Below are 23,602 nucleotides of genomic sequence, written 5' to 3' on the forward strand. Positions count from 1 at the left end.
TTCTGATTTCAAAACTGAGGTTTAGGGAAGAGCCAAACATTTTTGAAAATATGGAAAAATAAAAAGAAGAAAATAAAAATAATCCATAATTCCATCCCAAAGAAAACTGCTGCTGCTCTGTTAGTATTTAGCCTTTCAATCTTTTCATATGCCTAGACACGCACATATAGGTGTTTATATTTTTGTATTTTCCTACAACTGGACCAAAAGAAATGCATATTTTTAGAGACTGTACATTTTAAGGTATATTGCTAAGCAACTTGACCATTGTTCTATCAACATGCCTTTTCTATCAAGCAAGGCATAATCTCTGGGTGGGTCTACTATACACTGGTATTTTTGCAAAGTCCCCCAGGTGATTCCAGTGTATAGTCATGTTTGAGAGCCACAATCCTAAAGTGTTCCATCTCATTTAATTGACTGAATTACATACATGTACTTAAACCTAACTGCCCACTGACCAATCACTGCTCTGTGAATTCTTGAAATCATTCATTTCATTCTTCAAGGCTGGGTGACTAGGTGTCCGTGCTCCCAGGGCAGTTACTAGGCTATTTTCCTTATCCCAGGCTGTGTGGGAACTGTTCATAAATAAAGCATGAGGTACTGGGTAGTCCCTCTAGGAAAGAGGTAGAATGGGTGCTTTTTCTTTTTCTTTTTCCCTCAACTATGGGACTACTTGGACTTGGAAAAAGGAAGAATTCAGGCTCACTGCCCTCTCTTCCACTAGAGAGCATCCACTTACCCTGACCTTGGACAGTGCCAGACTACACAAAGCAATGTATTCTCTAAATTACTAGAAGTTGACTTCTGACAGTTTTATTATTTGCATGATACCGTAAGATACAACCAGGCAAATGACCCATCAAGAGGGGCTGATAGGATCACAAAACATTCCCCAAACTTATAGATAGCTCAAGGTGTACATTTCAATAAGCATAATGATGGATTTCTCTGGCTTAAAACAACCCTCATTAAGGGTTTCATTTTTTTCCATTTTCTTAAATAATTAAAACTTTCAAATGAGGTCTACTGGACCCTCTTCCAGCTCTAACTATAAGCCCAAGATCTGTGCAGGGGACGATGGTGATGCTCCAAGTGCAGCAGATTCTCAGGGAACACCTGTTCAATGACGATGCAGGAATAGTTCAGTAATTAGGTTCTTGATTCCAATTCCTGACATAAAAACTAGTCACTCTGTTCCTGATTCAGAAACCTCACTTAAGAATTGAAATAATTTAGCTAGACATGGTGGCAGACACCTGTAATCCCAGTCGCTTGGGAGGCTGAGACAGATCACAAGTTCAAGGCCAGCCTCAGCAACTTAGCAAGGCCCTGAGCAGCATAGTGACATCCTATCTCAAAATAAAAAATAAAAAGGGCTGGGGATATTGCTCAGTGGTTAAGCACCCCTGGGTTCAATCCCCAATACCAAAAAAAAAAAAAAAATTGAAATAACTTTAAAAAATACCCTCATAATCTCATTTACTTTTATACTCATCTTTACATACACCCTCAAACCATGCACACTAAGGTTATAAACTTCTCAAGGTGGGTAAATGTCTTAAAATACTACTTGCCCACCATGCATATTAGGGTGATTTCTATAAGCACAGTGGAGGTTTTGCACACCTGGTAAAGCCTCTGTCTTTACTATGAACTCTTCAATAGTCAGTGTTTAGTTTTGATTCCTACTATTCTGAATCCTAAACATGGCCATACCTACTGTTTTTTTTTTTAATCACTTGTGGGCTAAAAGTTTGCCTTTTGGGTCTCCACCCATTTCTTTTTCCTTTCACTTTTCTAGGAATTTAATAGCCTTGTGGAAGAGATAGCAAAGAACAGAAAAAGAAAACAATGTGTAAGTGAAACATAGAGTCTGGCCATCTGCCAACCACTCAATTCATCACTCAACTTACTCATAACTAAAATCTATCACCAGAGAACGCACTGAGATCAATGGGGTCAAACATTTCAATCTGTCCAATTTTTCTAGAAGGAGTAAACAGCATCCCCAGATTTATTAGGGTGCCATGGACTTCCAAGTTGTTCCAGTCAAGCTTTTGCCCATCTGCCAAAAATGGAAACAGGAGATGGGAATGCGAAGCTGCAGGGGATTAGGGCAGTCAGCAAAGACGCAGTCTCCATGTGGTGGATTTTGAAGCTAACATCCTTTGGATCTGAACTCTCCTAGATATTGTAAATTTTTATTAAGATGTTAGACATTTCATTTACTGTGAGTTGTTTATGATAATATAAAACAACTGCACAGATCTCCAACTACATTAAAGAATAGGACCCTCTAGGAACATCCCAAGGAGACCCCAATCTAGGCATGCATTTATGTTCTTGACAAAGACTAAGGATTGTTCTAGTACTATCCTGTGAATCTTGGAAAAGATTATCTCAAGTCGTGCAAGTTTTCGAATATAAATGTGCACATTTCATTCAAACCCAGACAGTGCTCTGTGGGAAAGAAATTTTCTGATTCACAGGTGAACTTGGAACTATAGTTTGTGTATCTCCAAAAGAAGACAAACCCAGGTAATGGAGACAGGCCTAGGTATATTACAGAAATCATTCTGCATCCGGGTAATTTAAGGTATTTGAGACAGTTTGCAGCCCCTTTTACTTTGCTAATTTTTTCCTAACATACTCAGTGAGGGCTCCACTCTCATTATTCCCCCATCATCCTGCTTGCCTGACAGTGAGAGTATCTGGTTAATTACAGGAGAGGATTGAGTTTCCACACTGAGAACTGATAGTCAGAAGACAGTTTCTTTTCCATTGATTTAACTGTCATTGGCTGGTCAGCCTTTTCTTAAATTGACCATCAATCTTATTATATAAGACTGACATTTCATATAAGTTTTGTTCCTCCAGAAAACCAGGAGATTTGGACTCCCTGTCTGCACTCTTAATGTTAATGGTAGGGGGATGTGTTTTCAGAAGATACAGTTTGATAAGCAACAGTCTTATGGTTTAAATTAAATAAATAGTCAACAGGCTTTCACTGGACTTTGATAGCAATATGGTCATGTTCTTGTTGAAATTATGATGGATTTGTAGAGCTAGTGATTGAGAGTGGAGATCACCTGTCTTAAAAATAAATAAAGAGCTAATGGAAGTGGCAGACATGGCCCTCAATAGAACAAACATTTGTTGACCCCTATACCCTCATCTCATAGATGGTATTTATCACATTTAATACTCACCACTAAATCTGAGGACCAAGGTGGTGCTGTTTTTCATTTAGTAAATTAAAAAAAATAGATTCAGAGAAGTTAAGTTGGTCATCCAATGTCATACAATAGCAAAGATTTTCCTTGAAGACTCAATTTAATACAACTAGTAGATGGTAAACCAAAATATGGGTAATAAGCCAGTGTGATAGCAAGCCCATGTTCTTTCCATCAGTCAGTGTCACATCTTGGGCTCATTCAATTCCTAGAAAGTCAGCTGCATTTCTGAGGAGAACATACGTAAGATTTAAGAAAAGTAAATACAGTTGAGCAATTTGGGTCCTGCACACAGGAGTGCAGCTGAGGAGTTGGGGGGGGACTCCCATCCAGCCAGTGCCCTGCTTCCCAACACATGTGCCAGCAGGGGATATGTCTACCAAGAGGATGGGCCCTTTCTTGGCAAAACAGCTCTGTTCATGCTGAAGTATTTTTTTACCAATTTCCATGTGATCTGAAGGAGGCCTTGCATGGAAGAAGCCTTGCAGTGTGCAGCTGGAGATTTGTGCATGGTTTTAGAAGCTTCCAGAAAGCTTTTGTGTACTGCTAGGTATTACTCTAAACTTATTAGCCCTTTGCAACCACAGAGCCTTCTAATATTTACACATGCTCACCCTTCAGTTCCACTCTCATTTAGAATTCTTGAAGCTACTCAGCATGGACAAGGTTCCCCCAGTGACAGATTTTTAAAACTCCTTAAAATCTCTGTTACTTGTTCAAAGTCAAACTGCTGGTAAACCAAGAGAACACAAGCCTAAAACTTCTTACCTCTTTCATTCTGCTTTTGCTTTTCCATGGTTTCAGCCCAACCCACCTTATCTAGCTAACCACACAGATCAAAAAGACATTGGCCCCCTGTCTGCAATTCCAGTTCTATGGTGGCCTCAGGAGATCTAAGAACTATATCTGTTCCATCTACAAAGTCCACTGGCCATCATCCACCATGAGGAGAGAACTGTAAGACCCGTAGATAGAGAGAGCTCAATACTGCCATTTCAGTGCCTCAAAACTGCTTAAAGGTAGACTTGGTCAAAGAAGGTTCTTCCTGGATCAAAAACATGGCCAGCAATGCTATTGAGCTGTGGCTGAAATGGCAGGCCCTGCCAGGGAGAGCACTCCTGGGGCAGGGACAGGGCTGGGGGCGGGGCACTGGCAAGCTGGGCTGCTAGTTAAAATAATGAAGTTCTTTGTGAGCTCAGCCCCATTTTTGGGAAATACCACCTGAGCAGTGCCAGCCTGTACCCTGTCATTTAATAAAAGGGGCAATTTGCAAATTGGACTCTGCAAATTGCCAGTATCTATCTAATTATTGCTTAATCAGAATAATTACTTGGTTATTGGCACTCCATTTTTGAAAATGCAGGCTATTTGTCTGGAAGCTGCATAAAGGAAAAGTATTACAGCAATTCCTGACTTAAAAGAGTTCAAATTAGAGTTTTGGGCTTTTGTGATGATATTAAAAACAAGATGCATTCGGGAGGATTTGGGATTTTGAAGTTTGATCTTTCCCCAGGTTCTCTATATGTGGTCCCGTCTTCTCTTGAGATGCTAGGTGGTGGCAAGCCTCAGCTCTAGTCGCCACGTGATCACTGAGGGAAACCACGGACACTCAACAGTACAGATGGTACTGTACTACTGAGCAAAGACACATAGGGTTTTGCATGTGGCAAATGCATTCCCAATTTACAATGGGTTATCAGGTTGTAACTCTATCCTAAATTGAGAAGCGTCTGTATACCCTATTTTTGGGACTTTTTAGGAAAGAAAAAATATGTAACAATTTCTGCTATTATGCATCACATTGATCAAGAGGCCTCTTTCTGTTGGTGATACAAAAAACCAAAACCCCCTCATTGGACAATTGCTTCAGTACACATTCCTAAGTATTCATCTCCATGTTCATATAAGAAATTGAATTTTGGAAGTATATAAATCTTGACATAAAATTATGTGTATTGGTTAGTGCATCAACAAGACATAACAACTACTTCTGAACTATCTCCTTAATTCTGAATTCTTGTGTCTGAATTTCCAATCGATTAAGCCATTAACCCCTGAAATGCAACATAACATCCTAATGATTACTTTTAGAAAGAAATATTAAAGCCCAATGAAAGCATTAGCCAAGATGCTGGTAAAGGTATTCTGAAGGAATCCATGGCTTCCCACAGTCCCTGTGATGAGGGGTGCTTCCCTCCAGCCACACCAGCCACCTGCCCTGATCCTGACACCAGCAGCCACCATCTCAGTGCTTTTCCATCTGCTCTTTCCTTGTTATTGCCCAACAAAAATCTCCCTTTGCATCTTCAAGACCCAGCTCAAGGGTCATCTCTTAAAATCTTTTCGTTAAGCCCCAGGGTAAAAGCCCAGTAGGCTCTCCACATCTGCAGATTTAACCAACCTGGCATTGGAAAAACTCAGAAAAAAATGCATCTGGACTGAACTTGTACAGACTGTTTTTCTTTTCATTATTCCCTAATCAATACAATGTAGCAACTATTGACACAGCAATTACATTATATTAAATATTACCAGTAATCTAGGGATAATAGATATGGATGAATGTATATGGATTGTGTACAAATACTATGCCATTTTATTTTATTTTTATGTACTTTTTTCCCAGCCACTTAAATTATATATATTTTTTTAAATTTTAAAATTTGTTTTAATTAGTTTTACATGACAGTAGAATGCATTTATGCACTTTGATATATCATATATAGATGAAATATAATTTCTCATTTTTCTGAGTGTACATGTTGCAGAATCACATTGGTCATGCAGTCACATATATACATACAGTAATAATGTCTGTTTCATTCTACTATCTTTCCTATACCCACATCCCTCCCCTCCCCTCCCATCTCTTCCCTCTACCTAATCTAAGGTAATACTATTCTTCCCTAGTGCCCTCTGCCTTATATGCTGTTTTATGTAAAGGGCTTGAGCATCCCTGGATTTCAGTATTCTAGGGAGGTCCTGGAACTAATCCATCACAGATACTGAGCAACAACTATATTTTTTCTTTTTGAATCTCTGAACCTCTGACATTTACCAGTTGTGAATTTGTTACCACTTAAATTCTAAGCCTCTTATTGGTAAACATGGTATCTTACAATTTTTATATCTCCAGAAGCTGACTTCAAAGAAGGCTCATAGAGTTTGTAGAATGAATTAAAATACAGAGCAAGGAGCTGGGAACGTAGCTCAGGGTGAGCTTTTTCCTAGCATGTGCCAGGCCCTGGGTTCAATGCCTGGTATCAAAATCTAAATAAATAAACAGACAAAAAAATTCCCCAAATACAGAGCAAATTTCTCTTTGTAAGCTATGCAGTCATCTTTCTGAAGTAATAGAAACTGATATCTAAATCAGGAGTGGGGAATTCATTAATTAGACACCATATACATGGTAGGTGAAAGAAGTTTTCAGACTCCTTTTTTTCCCTAAAGACAAAAAACCCACCCCCCCCCAAACAGAAACCAACCCTAATAGTGTTTATAGACATCAACCATGTCACTAAGAATTTTAAAATGCAGTTCTATATTGTCAGCACCAAGATTAACTTCATTTCATCCTGGCATACTAATCACAAAAATTTCAGTTAATGGTACTTTTATATCTACACGTTCAATGAACTAGATAGGTTCAAGGTATAAATAAGTTATTTTTCTAAGTCAAGGATGACTTACTTATCCATTGTAATTACTTTCTTCTAGTTTGGGAATCTGTTTGCCTTTATGTGTTTTCCTAATTTGCAGTGGTGCTCACTATCTTACAGCTTCACAATCCTTCTGAGAAAGGGGCTGAATCCCTCACCCCCAGAACAAGTTTCCACAAGCCTGGTGCTGACTTGGTTATCTCACAGGTTTTAGCTTGAGGCCACTCATGGCCCCACAGGTTCTTGTAGGTGTGCTGCAGCCTCTTTCACACATGGGGTTCATGCACAGGAAATGCTCCGACTCCACTATACTTTCCCACTGACAGATTCGGTATCTTCCCAGACAAATAAGGGAGGAAGGGGAAGGATTTTTCATTGCAGTCCTATTCCTCCCCACCCCTGTCCGTGCTGGGAATTAAACTCAGGTGTGTTACCCCTGAGCTACACCCCTAGTCCTTTTTATTTCTTATTTTGAGATAGGGTCTCTCTAAGATGCCCAGGGTGGCCTCAAACTTGGGATCCTCCTACCTCAGCCCCCCCGCGTTGCTGGGATTACAGGTGTGTGCCACCATGCCTGTCACAGTTCACTTTTTCATTCATTCATTCAACCCCCCAATATTAATTTTGATCCTATTATGTGCTGGGTCTTATGTTTTCTAAGTTAATCTAACATTTGGGATTCAGTTCAATTGTTTTTCCCATCTGTCTCCAAAAGTCCTCATAACAATGCAGAAATTGTTGCATAGCCTTTTGTGTTTATCTGCTAGGTATATTTGCCCTTTGAAAACTCTCCTCCCCACCTAGAGGAACTATCAGTCAATCACGTGGGCTTGCACGGAGATGATATACAAAATATTTTAAAAGCAAGTGTATTCTGGGCAGAAACTAGTGAGAGCAGATAACTGATCCAAGCTGGCCTGCAAGTACTTTATCTACCTCTGCATCACCTTCCTTGGAAGAAAGAATAGGTGGGTAGAGCATGTGATATAATCTAGCCAGTCAGGACATCTAAAGAGATTTGTTCTAGTAGGGACATGTGACAGAGATATATTCAATCAGAGTTGGAACCATTTACAGTTGTGCCTCAATATCCTGGGAGACTGGTTCTAGGACTTCCCTCTGATACTAAAAACCATGGATGCTCAAGTCCCTTATATGGAAAGGCACACAATTTGCACATAACCTATGTATATCCTCCCATCTACTTTACATCATGTCTAGGCTACTTACAATTCTTAATATAATGTAAATGCTGTGCAGATAGTTGTCCTACTATATTGGTTAGGGAATAAGACAAGAAAAAAATCTGTACCTGTTTAGTACAGATGTGATTTTTTTTTCCCATGAATAGTTTTGGTCTATAGTTGGTTGAATCTGTGAACTCAGAACCCATGAATATGGAAAGATAACTGTATGTTTCATTGGTGGAAAAGAAGCCAGGACAGAAAAAACCTAACCTGTGAGGTGGCAAGGTAGATTCATGCCGATGGATTCCAAGATCCAATGATGTCTAGATGTTTCACTATGTGAGACATGCTATCTTTGCTGGCTTATTGGCATCTGCAGCTTAAGAGTTCTGCCCAACATGTGCGTGTGCGCACACACACACACACACGCACTATAGCATAAGAAAATTTAAAACACCAAAACTTAGACAATGCACTGACATAATCTAGGAGATGGGGGTGCTGGAACTGGAGCTGGAAACCCCACAGCTACACTGCCCCGTGAAACAGAAGAGATTACAGCTGGTTGGGGGTGGGTAGGGAGAAAAAAGAAGGTGTTTCTTCTATGCTCCTCTCTGCTCCCTGGTCCAGAGACCTAGGCAGGGGTTTTCAGTTGAAAAACAGGGAGATGTGGATTTTTAAGACAGCATATTAAGTTATTGCATTCACATATTTCTATACTCGTACAGAGACTGTATGCACAAGAAACAAGAGAATTAAAAGTCAAAGGGAAAAGGGGCAATAATGGCACTATATCCTGAAAGGGATGGTCTGCCAGTAAGGCATGAAGCTACTGTCCTTGTTGACAGGACAGATGCAGGGAGGCTCCAGGAGCAAAGAAGCACGACACCAACAGCTTCACGTACATTGTGAGTGCCAGAACTGGCACTGCAGCATAAGAGTGTGGTACTCAAGCTGGCACTCACAATGAGAACTGGGAGGCTGCGGCAGCACAAGACTCAGTAAGGGAGACCTTCACTGGAGAGGACCTGCCACATGAGGGGATGAACTGGGCTTAACCAATTCAGTAGCTGTGGGCCAGAGGCCACATGAGCCCTGTTGCATGATTACCAAGTTCATGATTGGCAAGGGAACTGGGCACACACTGTCCAGGTCACAGTCTTCAAAGGACTTCCCTAATTTATAGATGGGCAAAGAGGACATGATTTACATGGGGCCTGTGAAAAAGAGCTCAAAGATTAGGAGAAAATGAAGTGCACACTCAATACAGAGAGTCTCAATAGGGTCACCTCCATGTAGAGAACTTTCTACTTTTCAAAGAAATGCAAGAGATCAAAGTTGGCATGTTTAATCGAGCAGAAATTACATGCTTCTCTCCATCTAAAAATGTTCTAAGCTGTTTGCAATTATGAAAATCATTTGCCTTCGTATACAAAAACTAGCAAACAATAATAGTTGTGTTAGAGTGATGTGGTTACAGATACTTGCACTCTGCTTTCCAAGCTTTCCTTAAGACTAAATAATGTTTTAAAACATACAGAAAGACGCTGGGCACTGTGGTGCACACCTGAAATCCCAGTGGCTCTGGAGGCTGAGGCAGGAGGATCATGAGTTCAAAGCCAGCCTCAGGAACTTAGTGAGGCCCTAAGCAACTCAGTGAGATCCTGTCTTTAAATAAAATACAAAAAAGGGTTGAGGATGTGACTCAGTGGTTAAGTACCCCTGGGTTCAATCCCCCATACCAAATTTATATATGAAAACAAACAAATAAATAAAATATACAGAAAGAATAATAAGTAATATTAAAAGACTGATAACTATTGAAAAACTATTTGTAACATGCATAATTAAACAACTAATATATAAAAATATATAAAAAGTATATTAAATTTTAAACTTTAACATATAAAAATATATTAAATTTTCCCTCAAAAGCCACCAATGGCAACTAAGAAATATTGAAGAAATGGACATGGCAAAATTTGCACTGGATGCCCCTGAAATCTTACAGTTGTGGGCCCCAGCTGGCTCAGACCTGTGTCCTTCTCATATTCTCTACCCAGAGGTCCCTGGAAGAGGCTCACAGAAACAGGCAGTGGTCAGGACAATATTTAGTTTTAGAAAAGTTTTTAGTGTAAATTATTTTAGCTTGAAATTAGTTGTTAGGTTTTGCCAACTCTGATGCTTCTCCACCATGTAAACATATAAGCTCACGGAGAAATGTAAAGAGAGGCCTAGGAGCTCAGAATCATCGTGTAAACTGTGAGCAAGGACTCCATGTGAGACTGAAAAGCTCCACGTTTGCAATACGTTTGAACCGAGTTGCTGTTAAGCCCACCAGTTTTGCACTTCATTTTTCTTGACGTTGGATCATAATTAATGCTCGGAGTTCTAAGAGGGAGCTTGGGACCCTTAATCTTCGGGTGTTGTTGCTCTTTGCTCTATCACAACATCCTGGTGATATATTTATTTCTCTCTTCAGGAATGTTTAGGGGACACAGTGTGGCTGCTTTGCAGGCTAGAAACCACTTTCTGCCTCAGTTGCTCTCTTCTCTGGAGTTCGCCGGCTCTGGTACTGTTGTAAGAAACCCACAAGCCAAAAGCTGACACTGTGAGCATCTATTCAGTCTTCCAATGAGAAACAAGTAATGACAACATTATTTCTAAGTACAACTGTGCAAAAGCTTATGTCCTTAAGAAAGAGGTGGATCAAGGATATAAATGTCATCAATATATTTAGTGTCCCTTTTAAGAAATCACCTATGACACAAGTCATCAGCTGTAATACCTGGAAGTGCCAAGGGCATCCACAGATGGGAATCGCTTTGGCTGCCCGGCTGCACCCAGGCTTATTTTACACAAAATGGTCATTTCCATAAAGAGCCACACACACGGAAGGCCCTTCCCTAATGAATGGAGCAGCCCTTCCAAGCACAGTCTTTTGATAGTGAAATTCTCCTCACTCCAGTTGGAAAATAACATCCCCAGTATGACCATTTGGAGAGGAAGTTCCAACCACAGGAGACAGACTAAACAACAGAATTCCTGAAAGCACTGGAATCACTCATGCTAGAAAGGCAGGCATCAGATTGGGCTTTGCTAGGGCCCAGCTTCCACCAGACCACAGGGAGATGGGTTCCTGCAGAGGTGGTCTCACCTGCAGGAGGGATCAGGTCCAGCCTTCCTTCAGGAACACTCTGGCTGCCCAGGTGATCTGTGCCTGCTGAGCTGAGATCTTCTGCATCCTTTCGGGATCCAGAAGATCCCAGCAGGGGTGTGTATGTAGTTTTTGTGGGTTATATAACAACAACATGGACATTACCTTCAAAAGGACCCTGTCATTAAGCATAAGTGCTTCTGAGACACAAAAGCAGCCCACTTAGCAGCAGACAGCATGGTTTTGTTCACTGGGTCAGTGAATTGCCTTCTGGGTAGCTCAGTGGGCCTAGCCTGGGAAGGACAAACTGGGCTTTACCATGTTAGATTGCTGTTAATCCTAGAGGTGGCCGCAGAAGAAGGAGCAGGAGCACATGGGAGCACCGAAAGGGAAGAAAGGCCCAGTATGCATAAGGGATTACACTGGCTGGAGGAGCTGATTAAAAATAGCATTCTGGGTCTTCCTCTCCCATTAGGGATTACAATCCCTAAGACAGTGGTTCTCAACCCCACGGGACCTCTGAAAATGTCCAGTGTCTGATTGCCACTACTTGGGAGAATGCTGCTGGCATCTACCCAGAGGTCAAGGATGCTGCTAAACATCCTATAGTGATCAGGAGGACCCTGCCCTTGCCCCAGAACAAAGAATTACAGGATCCAAAATGTCAACAATGCCAAGGCCGACTGCTCTGTGGAGGAGAGGGAGATCAAGTGTCTGTGTTTTCACAAGTTCCCCAGGGTGCACTGAGGTTTGAGATCTCTGCCCATGCCTTGGCAGCCAGCAGCCAGATCAGGGTGAGGGTGGTGCTGGTGGACAGCCGTGTTCATGGCAAAAGCATTAGCCCTAAATACAGCATGGCTCGCTTTGCAATTGTGCCCATGAAAGCCTTTCACCATGGGACTGTGTGTTAGCACTGGGTCCAGTTATCCCATGCACGAGGGCCAGCATGAGCTGAACAGCTCAGAGATGTCAACTTCACTGCAGATTTTCCCACCAGTGCTTCGACAGCCTTGCTAACTGGCTCTTGGAGAGCGTGTGAGTCCTCTAGCACATCATGCTTCTGGGTAGGACCTATTTCCAGTCTCAGCTATCACCAGCTGGTAATGGAAGAAGGGGAGAGAATTCTAGACCCTGCATTTCAGTCACTTGGCATGCAACAGAAGAAAAAGATGTGAAAATGTTTCCTAGAAACACCTCAACTGTCATCTAATGCTCAAGAAAGCACCTGTCAAGAGCCAATGATGTGTGGTCTTTTTTTGTGTCTCTAATCACCAGGTGAGTCCTCTGGATGTCTGGGGGCCTCAGTGTCCTTGCCTATTGTAAGGCTTGACCTATTACCTCCCAGTGACATTGCAAGGATCACTCAGAGAATGTTGGGTAGACAGCCTCTTAAGGAATCACAATGAAAAGAAATGATTGCTTGGAAGCAGAAGAGACTGACACCTCAGCATTAACCGGTTAAAATGAAAATGTTTTCCTGTTGATGATAGGAGGTGTTTATCCTTTTTTTGGAATAATTATAACCCTCAGGGCTGGAAGGAATCAGGATAAACATAGAAGCACATTTTTCTTTCTGCATCGGAATTTAAAGTTTTAGATTTTTTTTTTTTTAAGGAACACAAAAGATATAACCATAGTCATGTGAGACCCACCAACATTGCTATTTCCATTATAAATTAAGTCATTTAACAGAGTTATATAGACCCCATAAACAACTGAGACACTGTTTTGCTGTTTGGGTTGCTTGAGGCATGACTCTTTTTGTCCTTTTTGCAAATTCTACTGTAATGGTTATCTTTTTCTTGCAATGTTATTATTTCCATGACATATCTGCATCATTTTATTTAAACTTTTATTTGCATTTATCTGATGGCAAGTTTGTTCCTGTGCCACAGGTTTCTGTTTCTCCTGTTTCTTTGGGGATATTCTTTTTTTTTTTCTATGACCTTCCTCTTCTGGTTTATGAACAATTCTTCCTTTTCAGTAAGATCATCTCAACATAGCAAGGGGATCTTATGTATGGGATAATAGGACCATGAGCTCTGTAAGAATGGTGGTATATCTTGGCTGCTTTTTCACCTGGATATGCTCAAATGACCAGAGACTCCAGACCTAAGCTCTACAGTGCAGCATTCTCTGTGTTCTTAAGCATGTGCAGCAAAAATTCAGCACTCTTTTTGGGCCACTGACCCCATGCAGGTTGCTATTTGGCCTGGGCACAACTACCAACTCCACATTTCATGCCAGAATGGCACACATTGCTTCTTTAAGGTGACATCTTTCATATACTGGTGGCTTTTTGAATATGTATAACTTGATGGCCTGGGCTTCTGGATTATGTGATTTTATAGGGTATTCCAGGTCCAGAGAGTAGCTAACCAGTTTCACAGTTGATCTCAAGACATCTACAGGCAGAAAAACCTAAATCTTAATGTTGCCATAAATGAAATATTGCCCCTTGGCCAAAAAATAACAAACTATTTTCCTCTGCTTCCCGACAAGGGAACATGAGAAATCAGTCCAGCAAAACAAATGGGCTCACTTTGTTGTAATGAAATTGAACAATAGTTATTTTTATGATTACTTTTATCATTCTACTCCATTAAGGAAAACTTTAAAACACTGTGTTAGGGCTGGGATTGTGGCTCAGCGGTAGAGCGCTCGCCTAGCACGGGCGGGACCCAAGTTCGATCCTCAGTGCCACATAAAAATAAATGCATTATATTGTGTCCATCTACACCAAAAAATAAATATTAAAAAAACTGAGTGTTAATATGCTCAGGGTAAACATTACCATCAATTATGAAAACTATCCCAATCCCTTGATATAGGTTGAAATGAAATATGGGGGTGAGAGCCAGGAAGATGGGTTGGGTTTGCTTGGCTCGTGGTCAGCCTGGTCCCTGATCAGAGTAACCAAGGCCATTTCTACATAAACACAAGGCCCTCTATGAATGTACCTTCTACATTCTCAAGGGCAAGTCAGTCTCTCAGTGGGAATCCCATGGGAAATGCGTACTAGAATTTCTTTCAGTGACCAAAGCTCAAATAGATGGACAGATTCCACTACACACTCCTTTGGAAGAGGCCTCTAACACAAAGGCCACAGCCCCCGGAGGTGTCCCCTGAGGAATTTGTAAGAAACAAAACAAAAACAGCCATAGTAAAGCACCCAGAAGAGGTACTGAGTGGAACAGTGCCCAGGCCACAAGCAACTCCTGGCTATAAAGTTTTCCTCTTTATCCTCGAACTTAGTCCTAGAACACAGTGTGTTCTACAAAGGCACACTACAAAAAGGAGTTTGGCAACCCTGAAGCACCAACTCTGGGTTAGATCTCAGGGCCACTATGTTCCCAGTCTGGGGCTCCCATTCCCACAGCACTTCTTTATAAAAAGACGTACAGATACCCAAGTGATATAGCTTCCTCCAGTGAGTGTTCCACAGGCCTCCCCAGAGTCTTTGGTCACTGGAGGAAGCACAATGTGTTCATGACAAGTCACTCCTTTGTGTGTCTGTAATTAGTTGATTCTCTTCTTAATTCTACACTTACTGATGTATCATTTGGTTAAACAACAACACAAAAGCTGTGATCAGCTGCATTCATCACAATATGCTATAAATATTAACATCAATGTGGAATTTCTGCTCCAATCCCAGGATATTTTTTTTCTCTGTTGGTAGCAAAATTCAAATATCCCTAACATGGCGATAACAGTGGTCAGTTTCTAATTACAGGAAAATCTGCCTTTTTGTTTATTGCTTTTTCATAGCCTGAGCCATTCCCCCATGCTGATCGGTGAAAGGACTCACCTCTAGAACTGTATTCTTTGCATCCTGGGGTGGTAGTGGGGAAGGTATACTGATTTTCTTGTCAAAGTTAATATGCCTGAAAACATATGATAAAGGTGGACATATTAAAAAAGGAGGGGGGGGAAGACAACTGCCACGAACATCTGGCACCCAGATGAGTCAAACACCCATCAGCTGAGTGCGGTGGTGCATGCCAGAAATCCTGGTGGCTTGGGAGGCTGAGGCAGGAGGATTGCAAGTTCAAAGGCAGCCTCAGCAATTTAGCGAGGCCCTAAGCAACTTAGTGAGACCCTGTCTCTAAATAAAACATAAAAAAGGGCTAGGGATGTGGCTCAGTGGTTAAGTGCCTCTGGGTTTAATCCCTGGTACCCCAAACCAAAAACAAACCACTCATCAAATTATAAAGGAACTATGAGCATGCTGATATGTGTTTTTCGTTTTTAGTACTGGGGATTGAACCCAGGGGTGCTTACCACTAAGCCACATCCCCAGCATTTTTTTTCTATTTTATTTAGTGACAGGGTGAGAACTGGTTGCTTAGGGGTCTTGCTAAATTGCTGAGGCTGGCTTGGAACTCGTGATCCTCCAGCCTCAGCCTCTGGAGCCTCTGGGATTACAGGGGTGCATTACTGTGCCCAGCCCTATATGTACTTTGATAATGGTGAACAGCATCCTTGAAGTCCACAAGTATGATCCATCGAATCTGTTGGCTGAGGCTGAGTTCTAGTCCTCCCTGCATCTAGCCTTGTTTCTGGGTAGAGGAGGGAGGGAAATTAGAGTGTTTCTATGCCAAGTAGTCGGATGCAGGTTCTGGGAAACATTGATTAGTTTTATTCCTTTCTTAGTTAAATAGATGCGCACACGGGATAAGTACTTACAAAGGAGAGGGATATGGTCACTCTGTTCATTTAGTTCTCTCTCACTCCAACTTTACACAAAACACCAGGCTCTACTGCCAGACTTGGGAGGCTCTTGGTACAGCCTGGGGCCTACACAGGTGGATGGCCCTGGGCCCCTTTCTATGTACTACTTGTCCACCTGTCATTGGCCTGTCCCTACGTCTCAGGGCAGCCTACCCAACCTCACCCTATAACACCAGGGAAGGGAACGGCTTTGACACTGACAACAGAGAAGGCAGTTTTCCACGTGTTGCTCTCCTTCCTTGTAAACACATAGTCTGGTCCATCCAGTTCCTTCTTTTCAGAAAGGAGGGGTTGTGGGGAGGCCAGGGGAGCTGTGCCTGCACCTCCCTGAGGGAAGTCAGAGTATCCTAAGGCTGGGCAGCCTGTCTACTGTCAGTGGTTGCTTCTCAAATTATTCTCCTTCTGAATATGAAATTGTAGGGGACACAAAGTATGTTAAGGAAATTTGCATACATTTAGTTTCAATCAGCCATTGGCTAAATTATAGATTTCTTATTCATTTATTTGTTTATTTTTGTGGTGCTGGGGATTGAATGCTGGGTTTTGCGGGTAGGTAAGTAGTCTCCCTGCAGCCCCCTAAATGCCTTATTAAAGAGAAAAATTGATAATTACAAAAATGCTATGAAAAGTTCACTTCCAAGCAAAAACCCCAGAACACAGGAAGGGTAATGTGTCACACGCAGGGTGGGCTTTGGGCTGGCTCCTGGGGATGGGACTGCATGCCCTTCCACTAGAGTGGCCAGGAAGCTCCTGGGTTGAGTGGGCCCTCTTGAGCAAACCAGGTCAGCAGCCACAGAAAAACCTCTGGTGCAGTGTTTTCTGCAACCTAGAGCAGCTTTCCTTGTAAAGTTGTGCCACATCTGGGGCACCACCACCCCCAGGGGGAACCCGGGCAGGAGGCATGTAACGTGAGGTGGGGTGTGAGGTGGGAACCCCAGGCTTCTTTTCTGAATGAATTGGGGTCATCTCTGAAAAACCACTTAACTGCACTTCAGAAACAATGAATCTGAGCCTGGCCTAAATTTTGGAAATGTCAGAATCAATCAGCTAGCTGGCTCTGTCAGGTGGCTTCAGTCTGATGCATGGCATGTGTTTGGTTAAAACCTCCTCCCTGCGTAGCCTGAGTCTCGCTTGATGCATTGGTGACTCCAAAGCTTGATTGAAAGTACCTTCAGACACACAGGTGTTCAGCTCACTGGGGACACTACATGACAACTCAAAATGCAGCAGCCATTAGTGTCTGGTCTCATTATTTTCATGGCCAGGAAAGGCTGAACACGGACACATCAGAACAAGAGCCCTTTTGGAGGCGCAGTGGGGAAAAAAATGGTAACTGAAGACCCTCAACAGGGACAACATGTTCTGCCCTTCTGGAAGTAATCAGAGGAGAAGCCAAGCAGCCGATTAACGTTCTTGCAGTCTTGCACGGCCAAGTGCAAGAGATCCGAAGAGTTGAAGGGGGTCCAGAAAGAGGACTAAATCAACTTGGTTCCACTGAAAGTGAGTCAGGTCCAAGGGCTTAATATGTTTTAAGGGTTTTTGTTTTTGTTTTACTTCAACTAAGTTAAATTTCCTGACTAAAATCCGATCAGTATGCAATCATTCTGCTACATCAAAGAGGTTCACGGTGCTTTACATCGACTGCATGGGTCCAGGGCTCCATCAGCCACCCACTGGGCCACGAGGACCCCTGCCAAGTGGAGCTGCCAGATGCCCAAGGTCAAGGTCTGGACCAAAGGAACGTCCATGTGTTCCCTTCCTTAAAGATCCCTAGTGGTTGGTTCCTATCCTTCTAGTCCTCTAATTTTACAAAATCTGAGAAGTAGGAAAGTTATTTTGCCCTTTGCTTATAAGAATAATAATAGAGACTATAGTTATTTGCCACTGAGTTCTATCTGGGTTGTTAAAATGCCTAAATATTCCCAATCTTTCTCTTTCAAACAACTTGTTTATTTTTAAGATTTTTAGTACTTTGAAAATATTTTAAAATTCTAAAGTTTCTTTGCTACTAACATGAGCACATGATTTATAAGACTATTCTTTTATTTGAAGAAAATAATCCAGTTCTAACTTGCTGGGTTTATCCCCGTGCCAACCTCTTTAAAAATGGATCTACACCGAAGTCTCAACACCAGGACTATTGTTATCTAAAATCCACACCATGTAAGACATTGCTTACTGCCTATTTCCCAAGTGTGCATTCAGAGGACCGGGACAGTGGCTTCCTGTGAGCTACCGGGGGTGAGGGTGGGGGTGTTCCCCACAGCAAGGCTGCTCTATCTTTGAAATCAGCCACCAAGTATTTCATTTCAGCTGTTCGTGCCTAGGCATCCTTGGCAAAAGCTGATTTGGCCACACATTTAGAAGCAGAAATTTAATATTTTGGGTTGTTCCAATTGTTTTTGCTCTAGCTACTAACGATACAAAATCTAATGCTATTTGAATAAAGCAAAATGGCATAACAATAACCTTGTTCCTGCTAACAGATGACAATGAGACCACTTGAGCACACGCCAACAGCAAACCCAAGCCAAGTGTCACTCCATCTTGTAAAGACACTTGTTAAGAATAAGAGTTATTGCATTAGAGACAGAGCCTTCTACTGGAGTAGTCATCAACACAGAGTGGCGACAGGTTTAGATGTCCTCACGTACTGGGGTCAAACATTTGTTTTTAGTAAAATAAGGGCATTGGATTAGATTCTAAAAATAAATGGCAGGAATTCATTCTGTGATTTCAGGATTCTCCAGTGAGTGGGTGGAGGTCTCAACCCAGTTAGGATACCATTAGCAACTGAATAAACTTCTGCAAAATGCTCTCTAAAATAATGTGGACTTGGCAAGGTCGTGTTGAAAAAGAGGCTGGGTTGAGTAAAACCATTTCTCTGAGGAAAGGTGAATAATTAGTGCCAAGCTGTTCACCTCGTGGAAAATTCTAGGCTTTGAAAGACTTGACAGTTTCTACAAAGCTGATCTGATCAGCACATTCCATTGCTCTTTGTTTTTTTTTTTTTTTAAAGAAATTTATAGTACATGTTTTTTTCATTCTAGTTTCTAACTATTTATATCAAGTAGAAAAAGTAGGCAGCTATTCAGTCATGTGTCAGAAACCCTTAGAATCAAGGAACAGTTCCGAACACTGGAGGCAGGAACAATTAGAGGCCAAGACAATGGGCTGCATCAATTAAGCTCAGCAGAGAAAAACACATGTGTTGAAACAAAACATCTTAACACATTAGCAATAGCTTTAAAATCCATAAGCTCATCCTGAGTCATAAAAAATAGGCCAAACCGCTTGATAGAATGCAGATCTACAAGTAAAAGAGCAAATGCGGGAATTAAAACACCCAAATGCTAGAACTCTTTCAGAGGTACAAAGAAGTGAAATCTGGAGAATTATAAACTCACATAGATAAGTTTGGACAACAACAAAAACAATAAGTAAAGGAATATTTGGCAAACATGAGCACACATTAGTCAGCTGGACACACAGCCCCGGGGAATAAGAGAATTTGACTAATATGCTTACTGAACAATGGTGTAGTAAAAATGAATAATTATCTCTGAAAAATTACTTCACACTCAGGGGGACGTCCGAAAATTGGGAAAAGACCAACAACATGTGATAGTATGCAGAAGGAAAACAAAGAAGGAAGAGTGAAAAATTATTAGGTAATATAAGTAATCGTTGGTTTAAAAAACTTTAGAATTGTAGGGAAGTAAAATTTCAGAAAGCCAAGATTGAATGAACAGAGGACAATTTGCATTTAAATTACCAAGACAAGTTCCTGGGATTATCTTGAAGACCATAATACTGTTCTTGATGTAATTTAGAATATTAAAGGATTGGAGGTGGTGGTGGTGGTGGTGGTGGGGTGAACCCCTCATGCAGTGGCTTGGGCAAGATTTTATTTTTACTGTTAGAGCAAAGATACAGAAGGAAGGGGTATTGCTGAAATGGACAGAAATCACGAACCAAGGTGGTATGAAGCCCAGTCATGGGAAGGCACTTCAGAGGCTGTCACAACAATCCACCACCTCATCTATCTCAACGCCCCGACTGATGACCTGGGAGTAAGTGTCACAAAATTTATGGATGACATTCAGGTGGGAATACCCCAGAAGACAGGAGAGGAGGTAAAATAAATAAACTGGATTAGACCCAGACACATCTACAATTAGACAGCACATACTGAAAACACAGATAGGAACGGACTGGAGAAATTTAGAAAGCAGCACAATTTAGAGGTGAGAAAATGCAACATGAATTCACACTGAGCAGGGATGCCAGGGAGGCAGGGAGGTAGGCCACAGGCATCTTCTGCTCCATTTAAATCTGCATGCCTCTCCCCTGCTTCTGGAATAATCCAGAAGAGGTGAAAGCAAGTGGAAATAGCAAAGACGAACATTCAAGAGCAAGACCCTTCTACATGTGTCTCGTCTGCTGCTCACAGACATCCTGTGGTTGGAAGCCATTATTGGCACCCTACAGATGTGGACCTAGGCCACAGAGTGTCCTGATTTCCCGGCTGCATTGGCTTGTCCTGACATCAGAGGTCTCCACTGGCGCCTCTCGTTTTCCATCTGGCACCTGCCCCAATGCCACTTTCTCACCAGGCCTTCCTATGTGACAGCATCCTTTACTCTGGCTACTTTTTTTCAAGCCATTTATTTCCATCTGATGTACTATATGTTTTCTGGCTTTCTCTCGGGGGTAAGCCCCAGAGCCCAGAATATGCCCAATATCCTGATATTTCACAAGCATTTGATAAATATTTACTACTGTTATACTCTTCCCAGGAGTGAGTGTTTTTGTTGTTGATGAAGGAGTGTGCTTGCTTTGCTTTGCTTTTCTTTCTCTTTTTTCATTTTTTTTTTCTTTACTACCTAAGTTTAAACTCTTTGTTCAACTACCAGGAGGTTACCTGTTTAGAAAACAAAACACTGAAGACTTTCCAAGAAGTGGAAAACAGCTTGCTGATTTTTTTTTTTTTTTTGAATGCCAGTGTTTTTATTTGCCATTTAAACCACCGTTTCCTCATGCTGGCCTGACAGCACCAGAGGTATAGGACAGGGTGCTGGCCTATGGGTGACAGTAGTAGCCAGCAGATTAGGGCAGATGTGGTGAGGTGCTGCATCTGAGTGCCTGTTGTTTGATTCCCAGGAGAATATCATGCAGGTCAGGTATAGTGTTAGATCAAGAAGGGCTGAGGCAGGAACAGTCTGTGTCTTCTCACTCTGGTAAGAATGGGTATCACGTGGTGTAGAGCCCAGGGGAAGCCTCCAGGCCAGTACCAGTGGCCTCTTTCCTTCATTTATCTGTACAGGGCTGCCTACCTCAGGCCTTCTGTCTTCACCTCCCAGGCCTTTGGCAAAGTTCCCAGGATTCCTGGGGAAGATCTTGCCATTCCCAGCCGTTTCCTGGCATCAGTGTCTGATCTGGTGAAGGTAGCCTGTGGGGTTTGGCTTCCTCCAGTTGTGGCGGATCCTGGCACTTGTCCTCCTGGAGTTCTGGTGCTGTTCACTGAAGGCTGTCTTGGGGGCACTGCTCTGTGCATTGGCCAGTGGAGATCAGGGCTCTGGATTCTGAGCCAGATGCAGTGGTGGAGTGAGTGAGCCAGGGGTTTCTGCCTTGGGGATCTCTTCCTGTGCAGCCTCCTTAGGGCCTCCACCACTCGATGGTCCCCTGTGCACTCCCAAATGATTTGGAGAGACCACTTCTTGGCCAGCTGGTTCCCACTGTGCTGAAACAGGCCCTGGATCTGCAGCAGGTCAGCATCCTGGAAGATGTTGGCTGAGGCCTGCTTACGACCCCGGGCCTCAATGGGGGCTTGCCAAGGGAGTGGCTCACTCACCACAGAGGCTGGGGTGCCCATCGTGGGCGTTCTGATTGCCTGAAGCAGGCTGCACACAGCCCCTGATTTTTTTTTTTCAGAACATTAACTTGCTTCCACTGGACAAGAAAACCTGTTTATGTTTTACAGAAAGTGTAAAATGCCTTTTGATTCACAGAATTCCCTGCCTTTGCTAAATCAAAACAATGTCAAAGAAATTGAAGGAGAATCAAATCACTGGATTCTATGGAGGTCCCCATGCCTCAATTGAACCCTGCACTCCAAAAAGAAAAGGAGGGAGGGGAACTTATGTCCAAACAAACCTTAGCTGAAGAGCCATAAATCAGTCACCCTGATGCTTCTTTAAACGACACCAAGCAATTGAATGGGATGTTTTTAAAAAATCAAATTGACCCTATTTCTGGTTATTTTGTAACTGAAGAAATAAACTGGAGTCCAGAGAACACTGGGTTTCTTAGTCTCCTTCACTCCCTGGTCATATTTTTGAGCCCCAGACATCACTCCTGTCTAGTAACCACTGGGCTTCCAAAACCTCTGAAGCAGATTATAAGCATTTGGAGGTCTCTTCGTGGAGAATTAGCACTTCTCAGGGGGTCTCATAATTCTTCTATGATGTTTAAAGAATCCTAATTCACTGATGAGTCGAGATGCTGTCCTGAGCAGTAGCCAAAAGTGGGCATCTCAGGGAAGATCCTCCAATAAGTAGACAGCAGTGTCACTGCCGGATATCTCATGGGTGTCTTTTCCAAAGAGGAAAGTGCACAGGGAGTGAAGAAAGGAAGCTGGGCTTGTACAATAGCAAGCTGGGAACACAAATAGCTGGCAGAACTATTGCCACCAGCCAGGCACCCACTGGGGCTGCATGTGCATGATAAGTTCTCGAGCGACCTTAAGTTCACTTAAGTTCTCTAGGGACCTCCACGGGGCTGCTATGAGGATCGTCATGATTCAGAAGTGGTGGCAATTGCCCGAAGATATGCACCCAGTGAGTGGCAGATCCACTGGCTCAAGTTCATGCCGTGATCATACTGCATGTCCCCAGTGACACCTCGGGCCCATCAGGGATTCTAACAAGGGGAGGAGAGACTTCTGTACCTCTGATGGTGACTGGATTCATTTTCTAACAAAACAGCAGTGGTATCTTGGAAGAATTATTTCAGATGCACACATAGTAGGAAGCCTTTGATCCTCTTTAATCTATCAGCAATTAGTCATTAAACCCAAAATGTTTTTGGCTGACCACTTTTTAAAAAATGTCTTTGGGACTTCTTGTAGTCTGCTCTCTTAGGTTACTTCAGTGGGAAGCTAACTGTTCAAGCCAAATAAAGCTCCGTCTTCAGCATATCTTTAACTGGTCAAAGAAACAATCTAAACATTCTACTAAATTATCTACTATTCTAATCTATAAAGCAATTACTTATCTGGTTCATAATCTGTCTCTCTCCGATAACTCACCCGCCCCTAGCAAATTACAGGTCTGAAGCAACACACACCCCAGTGATGCCATCTGTCACCATGGCAACAAAGTGTGGTGCAGTGGGCGGGAGGGGGGGGCCTGGTCCTGCAGTCAGGGTGCCTGCCTTCGAGGTTGGCTAGGTCATTTAGGGGAGCTTCCTTCAACTCTCTGAATCTAAGTTTTTCTCATCAATAAGATGGGAATTCACTGCTTTTGCTGTGAATTTATTTACCATGGCTACTGTTTATAGGATGCTTACAATGCTCCTGGAGTCTACTAAGTGGTCCATGAGTAATATATCTAGTTCTGACCC

General features: G+C 42.3%; 1 protein-coding gene and 1 pseudogene across 4 annotated transcripts in view; both read right to left on the bottom strand.

Moving 5' to 3' along the window:
* Positions 1-23,602, bottom strand: part of Lnx1 (ligand of numb-protein X 1) — a 168,353-nt gene that overhangs the window by 54,096 nt on the left and 90,655 nt on the right. The window lies entirely within an intron of this gene.
* LOC131424894 (arginine vasopressin-induced protein 1-like) lies at positions 9,934-23,379 on the bottom strand (annotated as a pseudogene).

The sequence above is a fragment of the Marmota monax genome, unplaced genomic scaffold (assembly GCF_021218885.2).
Source record: "Marmota monax isolate L192 unplaced genomic scaffold, Marmota_monax_Labrador192_F-V1.1 WCK01_AAM20220418_F8-fsc00025, whole genome shotgun sequence".
Classification (NCBI taxonomy): Eukaryota; Metazoa; Chordata; class Mammalia; order Rodentia; family Sciuridae; genus Marmota; species Marmota monax.